The 11,556-nt window shown below is 13.9% G+C and overlaps 1 long non-coding RNA gene across 1 annotated transcript; it reads right to left on the reverse strand.

Moving 5' to 3' along the window:
* Positions 1–1,082: 1,082 nt before the first annotated feature.
* On the reverse strand, positions 1,083–11,336 carry LOC135121664 (uncharacterized). Its single transcript, XR_010279080.1, has 7 exons — positions 11,296–11,336; positions 11,126–11,235; positions 10,989–11,060; positions 10,194–10,277; positions 7,879–7,931; positions 3,054–3,137; positions 1,083–1,192 (listed from the first exon to the last, which is right to left on the reverse strand). It is a non-coding gene; the product is annotated as an uncharacterized LOC135121664 (long non-coding RNA).
* Positions 11,337–11,556: the final 220 nt, after the last annotated feature.

The raw sequence follows: 11,556 nt of genomic DNA on the forward strand, positions 1-11,556 counted from the left end.
TATTATTCTAACTCTTTTTTTGTTAATAATAAAAAATTAATTATTTTGAACATACGCATCAGATTATTATTTTAAACACAACCAATTTTGCTTTTCTTTAAGTTTTTAAAGAAAAACCATACAAAAAGTTTTGACTATTATTTATCATTCTTGATAGCGCCAGTCTTTTTATTTTTCTTATTAATTACATTTTTAATTATGAAGTTATTGTTTATTTTCAATAAAGAATTATTCTATATTTATTTTATATATTATAAATTTTATATATACAAAAGGAAATTAAAAAAAAAAAAACCAAAAAAGGTTATATTTATATAAAATAAATTTCAATTGTTTTTCAAAAGTATAAAAATAAAATAAGAAACCTACCAAATGCAAAGGATATACAGTAAATTATTGAGTAACAACCTACCAATATATAAAGAGATAAATATGATACTTTATTATAAAAGTAATATACATATATTACTTTTCTAAACAACTTATTTTTATTAATAATTAATTTTTATAAAAGTATTCATATATCTATTAAATTTCTTTAATTAAAACATTTTTAATAGTAAAACTTAATTATTCTTTGTTCTATTAACTTAAAATTTTTAGCCTTTTTTGTTGACAGAAATTTTTTTTTAATTTTAAAAATATAAACAGCAAATTGAAAAATTTATATATTTTTGGGTAATAAAAATTTTTTTATGCCTTTTATAATTTACATAACATAATCAGTTGTAAGATGTTTATTTTAAGAAATTTAATTTTATATATTTTTAAAATTCTCCGTGATTTTTTTTTTACTTATATATATTAACTTTATTAATATTTAAAAAATATTAATTATTGTAGTTTTCTCAATTATTTTTTTCTATAATTATTTTTATAACAAAATATTGTAATCTTTTTGAAAGTATTAATTAATATTTTATATTGTTATGAGAAACTGCTATAATTATATACAAAAAATAAAGATATTTTAAAATTAATAATTGAATTTAGTTAATTTTATTTCTATAATAAAAGAAATCTAAAATCCTTCCACGACAGGCTCGTCAGAACCAGAAAGTCTTTGCATTTTGGATTTCAGTTTAAACGTTAAACTAAATACAATCTTGAAAATGGCATCACAATTAATATTTAATTTAGATGAGCAAAAAATAAGCGGAGCGCCTCCCATCGCTTTAGCAAATTTCCGCGCCTTTAAAAATTTGATTAAGTAAATTTGTAAAAAAAACTTAAAACAAATGAAAATCAGATATAGAGATTGTAAAGTAAGAAATCTAAAATAGTTATTATAAAATTTAAACTGCTAATATATATTTTTCTTTAAATAAACCTGGAATTCATAAAATTTTTATTAATAAAATAAACAATTAAAATATAAAATTTATAATATTAAAATATTATTATATAAATTATTAAAATTAGAATTTAGTATTTAAAAGAAATTAAGTTATGCAATAACAAATTAGTTTAATTTTTTTTTTTCTCTTAGTTAAAAACTATAAGTATAATAAGAACTTATAAGTTTAAAATTTACAAAAGTCGAGGAAATAAAAATTTCCAATAACTATTTTAAATACTAGCGCAAAACTTAAAATAATTTAAAAATTATAATTTGAATTATAATTTATAAATATTAAAATAATAAGTTTTTTGAAAAAAAGAATCAATAAAATAATTATAAAACTTGCAAGAAAGTATATAATTCGACCTTCAATATAAATTTATAAATTAGAAATAAAATTTATAAAATCCAAAAAAAAAATTAATAAATATAAAAAACTTTAGTTACTGACTTTTTTAATAAAACTATTAAGTAAAAAAATAATTTATACTTTTAAAAAACTTTTTTATTTATTAATAAAATTATTAGCAAAGAACTTCAAATATTTGACTTCTAAAAAAAATTAACAAAATAGAATTAGAATTTTAAAAAGGACTTATAAAGAAAAATTATAAAAACTTTTTAAGGAATATTAAAATTTTTAGAAAACAACTTTAAAATGTTATAAGTTTTATAAAATAATATAAAATTTTTTAAAAATTATATAAAAACTTCTTAACTTTTTATTAAAATTATTATCGAAAATCTTGATAAATTTTGATTTTTAAAGAAATAAATTAGAAATTCAAAAAATATATATATATAAAAACTTGTTTTAAATAACTAAAATTATTAGCGAAAAACTTTAAAAATTATAAAAAATTAAAAATTCTGAAAAAATGTATAAAATTTTTTTAATAAATATTGAAATTTAGCAACAAAAAAAGAGGAATTCGATAATATATATATATATAATATACGCATTTTGAGCGTCTTAATTATTATAGTTAGAGACATTAAATTACAAGTGTCAAAATTTTGATAATATTTATTATTAATTATTTGAATTTGCTTATTTTATTGAGTCAATTTTATCTAAATAACTTTAGTATTGCGCGGCTCATTTATTCTTTATAAGGACACTTTTTTAAAATTGCAAAAAATGCAAAAATGCAAATATGAAAAAATTAATAGTAGTGTTATCTCATTTTTCTTGAAAAGGACACTAATTACTTCTTGAAAATATTAAAAATTTTATTAAAAACTTAAATATTTGGACTTCTATTAAAAAAAATAGAAATTCTAAAAAATATATAAAAACTTGTTAATTATTATTAAAATTATTAGCGAAAAAATTAAAATAGTTTAACTTTTAATAAAAAGATAAAAAAGTTCGATATAAAAACTTATTAAGAATTACTAAAGCTATCAGTGTAAAACTTCAATATTTTGATTTTAATAAAAAAAATTAGAAATTTGAAAAAGATATAAAATTTTTCAAACTTATTAAAATTAATAACGAAAAACTTTTAATATCTTGACTTTTATTAAATAAATAAAAATTTTCGAGAGGAAAACTTTTTATGAAATTTACAAATTTAGCAAAAAATATATAATACTTTTTTAAAACTATTAAAATTATTAATGAGAAAAATTTTAATATTTTGACTTTTATTAAATTATTAAAAAAAAAAAAAAAGAAATTCTAAATAAAAAATTAAATATAATAAACTCCGTGCAGCGTTTCCACGCGAGTTTCCTCGTCGAGTCCAGCAAACAAATCATATTTAGTGCCCACTAATAGCGGAAAAAAGTTCTTTTCATATAAAAATATAAAAATAAGTAATAATAATAAAATTTTATAATATTTTTGATTATTAAATAAGTAACTAAAATAATATTTCATATTATATATTATTAAAAGGGAAACTAAAATATTACCTTGTATTATACACATAAGAAATATTATATGTTATGAATATTATTAAAAAAACTGTAATACATTTTGTTATATATTATTTATAAATAAACTGAAATAATATTTTGAATATTATTAAAAAAGAAACTAAATATTTAAATTTTGCATTATTTTTTTTAAAATAATTGAAATAATAATATTTTGTATTACGTATATTAAAGAGATTTTGCATATTTTAAAAAAATTGACTAATAATATTTTTTATTATGTATCTTATTTAAAAAATTCTACATTAATAAATGTATATTATGAAATAACATTTTCTAAATTGTATATTATTATTAAAAGAACTTGAAATAATAATATATTAAATATTTTATAATTAATAAGAAACTGAAATTATAATAAAATTTGATATTGTATATTATCATAAAAAAACTGAAATTATATTATTAAATATTGCACATTACTTATAAAGAAACTGAAATAATATTTTTTAAATATGGTATATTAATTAAAGATAACAATATTGCATTTTATTTGTGAATAAAATATTAATAATAACTTTTAGATGCTAAATATTATTTTAAAATAAACGAATTCTATTTTATAGAAAAATAAATGATAATTTACGTACTGCTTTTTAAAATAAAAAAAGAAGAATATAAATTCATATTAGTAAAAGGAATAATAAATATGCAATTAGAAATAACAAATAATATATCATTATTAATAATAATAAACTTTAATAGAAATAATTTAGAACGAATCAGATTTATATATAACATTTTTTCTTGAAATTATAACAGAAATAGAAGAGAATTTATTGAAATTATTAACCAATAAGAATTATATATTTTAAAAGAAAAATTTCATTATAAATTTCAATAAGAAATTGTTTAAGAAAAATGTTTTTAAAAATATTTTTAATAACTTTTTATAAATTAATATATTAAATCTGATCATAAGAAAAGTATTCTTAAAAGTCCTTTAAAAGTTAAAATAAAATTATAATATTTTTTTATTTTTAAAATTATAGAATTTCTTTTAAAAAAATATATAATTTTTTATTACTTAAAAAAAAAAGTTTTATAAAAATATAAAAAAATAAAATAATAAACAATAATAGAAATCAATGAAACGAAGTAGATTTATACTTATTTTTGTATTTGCTTATGAACGCTATTATTTTGAAATATTTTTAAGGTTCTTTTTACGATTACCATTATTATTATAATTATTATATATTATTTTTTCAGATTATTATTTCTTAAAAAAAAAAAGTATACATAAAATTAGAACATAATTTTTTAAAAAAAACGTAAAGAGAATATATGAATTCAAAAAACTTAATATTTATAAACACTTTGACTATAAATATTACTTGAACTCCTATTTATAAAAAAAGTTTTTAAAAAAAGCGTAAAATAAATAAAAAAGTTTCCATTTATTTCAAAAAATATATATAAATTTTATTAGTTAATATATTATCTTTATAAAAAAAATTACTTTAAAAGTTTGTAATTACTAATAAAAGTAAATCACAAAAACTTATAATAATATTATTAATAATAAAATAATAAAATTCTAAAAATTTATAAAAAAGAAGAAAAAATTTTTTTAAAGTTTTTGTTACAAAAAGTATATAAAATTTATGTATAACTTTTTTTTATGTTACCAGTTTTATTTAAAAATATAATTATAAAAGTTTTATTAATATTAAATATATTTATACTTGAAAATTCAGAAATTTATTTTATATATATATAAAGGTAGACACCAAATAAACTTTAATTATTAACTTTATGAAAAGTTAATATTTTTTAATATATTTCTTTTTTTTTTTTTAAAATTGATAAACAAATAAAAATAAGGAAAAATTTATATAAAATTAAAAGAGCGTATAGAAAAAAGCAATGCAACTTTTTTTTAAAAGGTTTATTATAAAAGCGTGTAGAAGTTAATAAAAAAAAGCACAGAAGATTTTTTTGAGTTTCCATATAAAAATAAAAATTAAAATTAAGGAATTATTTCTTTTAAAGAAATTTCATAATAAATATTTTTTTTATTCAAAAGTTATATAACTTTTCGATGAAAAAAGTAAATATAGTTTATAACATATTTTAAATAAAAATAAATAGATCAATTTTTTATATAAATATAAAATATATTATTTATATAATTACTTTTAAGAATACTCAGAATAAGTTTTTTATAAAACTTTACTAAAAAAGTAAAATAAAAGTTTATATATATAAATTTTGATTATTTTTATAAAATTTAATAAATATTTTTTAGGTTGTTTGCATTGAAAAAAATATATAAATAATTATAACTATAAATAAATTTTTATAAAAAAATTTAAATATAAAGAAGTCTTACTCTAAAAAATCAATGACGTCTAAAAAATTTTATAAATATATATTTTTTAATAACTACACTTTTTTATAAAAAAAGTTTTATAAAACAAATTTATAGAACTGAAAGGAAAACTTTTTATAAAAAGTTTAAATATATAAAGTTTTACTATAAAAAAAATTTATTTGCTTTTTAAATATTTATTAAATATTTTTTTTATTCGAACTTTCCTTATAATAATTTAAATAAACAGTTAAAACTAAAATAAAACTTTTCATTATAACTTTAAAAATTTTTACTATAAAAACTTAATTTATTGGCTTTAATAAATAAATATATTTTTTTAATTAGCAATTTCTGTAAATAAGTTTATAATTAATAAATATAAACTAAAAAAAAAAATTTATAAAAAGTTTCAATAAAAAAAGTTTTACCTTGAAAAATTACAAAAAATTGTATTATTTTTAGGAGTATTATTATAATATATTTTTTGTAAAATTCCCTATTTTTATATAGAATTTATATAAATAATAAATAAAAAAAATTTATAAAAAAAAGTTTAAATATACATTTACTCTAAAGACAAAAATTTATTCACGTTTAAGAAATTTTTAAAAAATATTTTTTTTTAAAATTTTGTATACTTATAAATAAAAAATATCACGAACTAAAAATAACTTTTTATAAAAAGTTTATATTAAAAAAGTTTTACTAAAAAGCTAAAAGGAAAAATTAATTGCTTTAAAGAAAAATAATAAAAATTTATTCGGTTTAGTATATTTGCACGTTATATAAAAAAAATTTTAATTAATAAATTTATAAACTACAATGAAAACTTTTATAGAAAGTTTAAATATGAAAAAGTTTTACACTAAAAATTTATTTGTTTATAAAAAAAATTTTTTAGTATTTGCACTTTTTATAAAAAATTTATATCTAATAAATATTAGAACTAAAAAACTTTTAAATTTATCAATAAATAAATGAAAACTAAAAAAACATATTCATAAAAAGTTTCAACATAACAGAGTTTTACTATAAATACTAAAAAAGACAATTTTTATTCACACTTTCTTAAACAATCATGTGTAATACATATTATAAACTAAAAAGAGAACTATCTTATAAAAAGTTTAAATATGAAAGTTTTACTATAAAAACTACAAAAAAATTAATTGCTTCTAAGAAAAATTATAAAATTTTTTTCTTTAATATTCGCATTTTTATATAAAAATTTGTAAATAAATAATTGAAAATAAATAAAAATTTTAAGAAAAAAAAGTTTTACTATAAAAACTAAAAAAAAAATATTTCTATAAATGTTTAATTATAAATATATTTGAAAACTTTATTCAATATATAAGTAATTATAAAAACTCCAAATGATTTACTTAGTACTTTTTTTACACTTAAAAAAAATTCAAATATTTATAAATTAAAAAAAAAAACATTTTAAAATATTATATAAAAAAGTTATCTTATGTAAAATAAAAATAAAATTTATGAGTTTTATATAATAATCATTATTTTAATTTATAAATATTTTTTTAAAAGTTTAAATTTAAAAAATATTCAGTAAAAATAAAAAAAAAATTATGTTAAAGAAATTTCACTATTTTTATATATTTCTATTATTTTTTTAATTTTTTAAAAGTAATTATAAGCCATAAATATGAAAACTAAAATAATAAAATTTTATTGACAAAAAATTTTTTCTTTAAAACTCAAAATACTTCAAAAATGCTTTTAAAAAATTTTTATTCGTAATTTTAATTTTTACTTTTAAGTATTTCTTAAAATTTTATATAAAAAGATATCATATTTTACTAAAAATTTTTATTTTTTTATTTTTTTCTTAAATAATATATGTAAACAAGATATATAATAAACTAAAAATCAAATATTTTTAAAAAATTTTACTTACAAAAAAAAAATTTCTCTCAAATGCAAATTAATTCAAAACGCTATTAAAAAATTTCGAAAAGTTAACTTTTATTTATAAAAAAAATTTTAATACTTTCAAAAAATTTCACTATAATATAGTGTCGTTTTCCTTTTTTTTAAAAATATTTATAAACAATAAATATTACTAATATAAACTAAAATAAAATTTTTTTGTAGTTTACATTTAAAAAAAACGTTTTATTATATATTTTATAAAATTTTAATAACTTTTTAAAGATTTCATAAAAAATTATATATTTTTTTTATTTATTGCACGTTTCACGAATACTTATAAATAAATATTATAACGAAAAAATAAATCTTACTATTATCAAACCTTTTGAAGTTTAGTAGAATTTTTATACCATTCGCGTATACTGGCAAGTGTTGCTATAAAATAATAACCAAAAATTATTAATAATTAAATAATATTAAAAAAATCTTTGCTAATATTAATGATATATAATGAGTTAGAGTAACGAAAATAATAATGAAAGTTTATTAATAATGAAATAATATTAAAAAGCGTTTTTCTTAAAATTTATAATATATAAATTTTCTATATTAATAATAAAAGTAATAACGAATATTTATTAATAATGAAAAAGAAGCGTTACTATTAATGATATTAATAATATATAAATTTTATATTAATTATCAAAATTATAACGAAAAATATAATTAATAACATAATATTAAAAAATGCGTTCCTATTAATAATATTAGTAATTAATTAATTTTCTATAATATTAAAAATAATAATGAAACGTTATTAAAAATTAAATAACAGCAAAAGAAGCGTTGCTATTAATAACATTTATATATAACAATAAAAGTTTATAAATAATACAATAATATCAAAAAAAGTGTTGCTATTAATAATAGAATAATACATATTTTTATGTTAATATTAAAAATTATAACGAAAATTTATTAATAATTTTTAAATAACATTTTTGTAAAGTTTAATATTTTATATAAAAATAAAAATAAATAATTATTATAATACTAAAAGTTATATAAAATAATTCAATCAATCATAAAAAAAATAATTTTTTAATAGTAAAAAAATTTAAAAGTAATAATATATTAAGTTTGATTTATTTTTATTTAAAACAATAAATTAGTAATAAATATATTTAAAGAATTATTAATAATATAGTTTCTTAATAGTAGAATTAGATTACTTATCACAAAAATAAATCGTTGGTAATATTTAAAGTTTAATATATTTTTTATTATGAAAATTAAATTACGAATGAAATAATACAATCAATATTACTAAAGATATTATCAATATAGTAAAATATAATATTAATAATAAAAATAAATGTTTATTAATATACTAAGTTTGATATATTTTGTACTAATACATTTAGTATTAATAATAATAATTTTTTAATAGTAAAAATAATTTAATAAAAATATTTTGTTTAATATATTTATTATTAAAGAAAAAGTATAAATACATGTAATAAAAGTGAAAATAAATAATACAATTAGTTATTATAATTAAAATAATTTTTTAATAGTAAATATTAATCATTAATATTTTTAGTTTTATAATATTTTTTTAAAAAAAAAATTAATAAATATAATAAAAGTAACAATAAACAATACAACCAGTAATATAAAAATTATTTTTTAATAGTAAAAAAATATATTAATAACAAATAAATTATCAATAATATTTTAAATTTAATATAATTTTATATAAAAATAAAAAAAATTGGTATAAACTAAGCCAATCAATAATAAAAAATAGTTTAGTAGTACTCATAAATATTAATAAATTTTTTTATTTTAAATATAAACTACTAATTACAATTATGAAAAAAGTTATACATTAATAAATTCATTATAATTATTAATAATAAATAAATAATTCATTGTAAATTTTAAAAATAAAAATGTGAAGCACAAATAGAAATAATAATTAAAGTTTTTTTGATTAGCTCAATCATTAATAATAATAATAATAATCTTAAAACAGAAATAATATTTACTTTTAATATTGTTTTAAATAATATTAATTTTTTACTATTATTATTATAAAAAGAATATTCTTATTTTTTTATTTAAGATTATATATTATAAATAAGTATCAATATTAAATATAGATTTAGAAAATTTATGTAAAGCGTAATAAAAAATCATACAGCTAATAAATAATAAATAAAATTAATAAACTTTTAAATAAAAAATTTATAACAAAAAAGTGTATAAAGTAAAGTAATATAATAATATATAAAAATTAGCAAATAGTTATAATTATTAATAATAGAACAGAATTCATACAAGAATTCTTATTTTTATATAATAATAGTTATTATATTAACTTATAAAGTATTTTATGTCTTAATAATATGAAAAGTAATATTTACTTATAATATAAAATTTTGGTAAAAAAGTTTTTTTTAACACTACAAGAAATATTATTTAAAGTAAAAATTTAATTAAATTAATAATAATTAAAATTAACGTAAATAAATTTTACTTTTCAAGCAATTTTAAAATTAATATTTTTAAAAAAAAAATCTTTTTGCTAATTTAAATTATTTTTATTTATTTTTATAAATTTTAAAGTTTTTTTAATTATTAAATAATTCTCATTATCAAATTTTTATAACAAATTAGACTAAAAGAAATTACCTCTTCGAGTTAAATCAAAAATAAATAAAACGGCAGTAGCTTCTTTTACCACGAGGCCAAGCATGTTGGAGAACTCACGATTTCCTATTTCATTTAATTGAAAAGTTGAATATATAAAAATAAAAAAAAAAACTTAAAAATTATTCCAAAAATTTAAAACGAAATTTTGTTTTTAAAATTTTTTTTCTTTTTTATTAATTATAAACCTTTATAAATTGTGAATTTATTTAAAAAATAAATTATACAAAAAATATTTATTTAAAAGATCTTGTCTTATAAATTCTAACAAAAATTTATATTTATTCGAAAAATTAGTATAAAAAATATTAAAATATTATTAGATTAAATATTAATTAAAGGCGAGTAAAGTTTTTAATTTATCAATTGAATAATTTTAAAATATTATTTTTGAAAAAGTTAAATAAAAAGTTGTTTTCTCGCAAAATTAGAAATTTATATTTTTTTAATTATGAAAATAAAATTTATTTTTTTTAAAATATTTATACAAATTTAAGTTAATTTATTAAACTTTTCAACTTCCTCTCATATTCTTATTTTATTACTTATGAAAATTAACTTCAAAATTTTTTATAAGTTATAAAATAATAATGAAACTATTACATAACACAAAAAAGATATTTTCAATAATTATTATTACTTTAATTTTTATATAACATTTAATTCTTAAATTTTCTGTATACATAGTATTTATTTTTACTTTATTATATAGCGTTTAAAAATGCTTTTCAGATACTTTAAAAAGATTACAAAGTAGTTATAAACAACTAAAGACACCTCCTAAATCCCAAATTGAAAAAGTTACAACAGTATTTCTAAATCGAATTTTCTTTTCCAGAAAATTTACACCTACAGAATTATAAAAACATTTAAGAAACCTTAAATTATTTATAATAATAAAAGATATTTTTTACCCATAGTTAAGTTATAGTCTTCATCAAACTGATTATTAACATATCGCTTCATAAGGCATGTCTTTCCTGTAGATCCATCTCCAACCATTCCTACTTTTACTGTGATGGTACTATTATTAATACTAATTATTTAGTTATTATTAAAAAATATATATTATTATTGTACAAACTTTTCACTTTTTTTTTCTTCCAAAACGTCCCTGGGAGACATATAGTATTAAGTAAAATTTGAATAAATATTTGCAATAGGGTGCAAACTTGGATAAATTTTTATACTTATAATATTATTTTCATAAAGAATGAAGTAAAGTTTATATAACTGATTAAAATAAAGATTTAAAGTAAAGCGAAATCTTTATAAATAAAACTAAATAACCAACGCAAGTTACTTACATCCACTTGGCTTTAGATAAATAGTAAGCCAAACCGCG

Source organism: Zophobas morio, unplaced genomic scaffold, assembly GCF_036711695.1.
Source record: "Zophobas morio isolate AGI-343-1 ecotype UQ-CSIRO unplaced genomic scaffold, CSIRO_AGI_Zmor_V1 ptg000657l, whole genome shotgun sequence".
Taxonomy (NCBI): Eukaryota; Metazoa; Arthropoda; class Insecta; order Coleoptera; family Tenebrionidae; genus Zophobas; species Zophobas morio.